Genomic DNA, 1,338 nt, shown 5'->3' with positions numbered 1-1,338 from the left:
TTTTGAAGTCGAGGATTATTACCCATATAATTCATTTGCTCGTTCTCCATTTTAGAGTCGTAGGGTAGATATTCTCAATTGCTCGTTCCACCTCCACTTGCATCGTACTGCATTACTGGATGAACCTGCGTAGAACCAAGTAAACCATCAATTTCTCTATTCAAAAGTTCTACCTGATTTGAAAGCATAGCAACCAAATCAACGTTAAAAATATCGGCTGCTTTTGTCTGCTTTGTCCTCATGACTTGCTACTGATAATTATTCAGTGACATCTCTTCTATGAACTCATAAGCCTCTTCAGGTGTCTTATTATTGATAGCTCCACTAGCAGCTGTGTCGATCATTTGTCTAGTTGAGGGATTCAAACCGTTGTGGAAAGTTTGAACCTGTAGCCAAAGAGGTAACCCATGGTGAGGGCACCTTCTCAATAGATCCTTGTATCTCTCCCATGCATCATAAAGTGTTTCTAAGTCCATCTGCACAAAAGAAGAGATATCATTCCTCAACTTTTCCGTTTTGGTCGGTGGAAAGTATTTGAGTAAAAATTTTTCGGTTATTTGTTCCCAAGTAGTGATTGACTCTTGTGGTAATGAGTTCAACCACTGTTTACCCTTATTCCTTAATGAAAAGGGAAATAACTGAAGGCGAATGGCATCATTAGAAACGCCATTTATTTTGGAAGTATCATAGAACATTAAGAAGTTGGCCAAATAAGTATTTGGGTCTTTATCCTGCGAACCATCAAACTAAACAAACTATTGAATCATTTTTATACAGTTAGGTTTTAGTTCAAAATTATTTGTAGCAATTGTAGGTCTAACAATACTCGATTTAGCCCCCGTTAAATTAGGCTTAGCATAGTCGTACATTGTACGAGGAGCAGGATTCTGATTCACTGGATTTGCGGCAACCACATGAGGCAGTGGATTTTTTTGATTTTTAGGTATCTCTTCGGTATTAGTGGTGTCGTCATCATGCTCTTCCTCTATATATCGTAAACTTCGCCTTGTTTCTCTACGATTTCTACGAGCTGTGCTTTCATTTCACTGTCAAAAATTAAAGGTCCTAAGGGGTTTCTTTTAGTCATAAACTATAAAAACTTGCCAGAAGTAAATAAAAGAAAAGTTAGAAATTAAAATAAAAACAAAATTAAATTGCAATAAAAATAAAAATGGCTAAAGTAATAAAAATTAAGTGTTCCTAACATCTTAGTCCTCGGCAACGGCGCCAAAAACTTGATGGTCGCTAAACTAACTAAAAATTCGACTAAGGCAAGTGCACCTATCAAACAGCAGTATAGTTAAGGTGAGACCGGAAATATCGTATACACAAGGACTA

General features: G+C 36.7%; 1 non-coding gene across 1 annotated transcript; it reads left to right on the top strand.

The window, feature by feature from the left end:
- Positions 1 to 402: 402 nt before the first annotated feature.
- Positions 403 to 509, top strand: LOC128285935 (small nucleolar RNA R71). Its single transcript, XR_008276482.1, has one exon. It is a non-coding gene; the product is annotated as a small nucleolar RNA R71 (small nucleolar RNA).
- Positions 510 to 1,338: the final 829 nt, after the last annotated feature.

Source organism: Gossypium arboreum, chromosome 12, assembly GCF_025698485.1.
Source record: "Gossypium arboreum isolate Shixiya-1 chromosome 12, ASM2569848v2, whole genome shotgun sequence".
Taxonomy (NCBI): domain Eukaryota; kingdom Viridiplantae; phylum Streptophyta; class Magnoliopsida; order Malvales; family Malvaceae; genus Gossypium; species Gossypium arboreum.
This window is presented reverse-complemented; position numbering and strand designations above follow the sequence as displayed.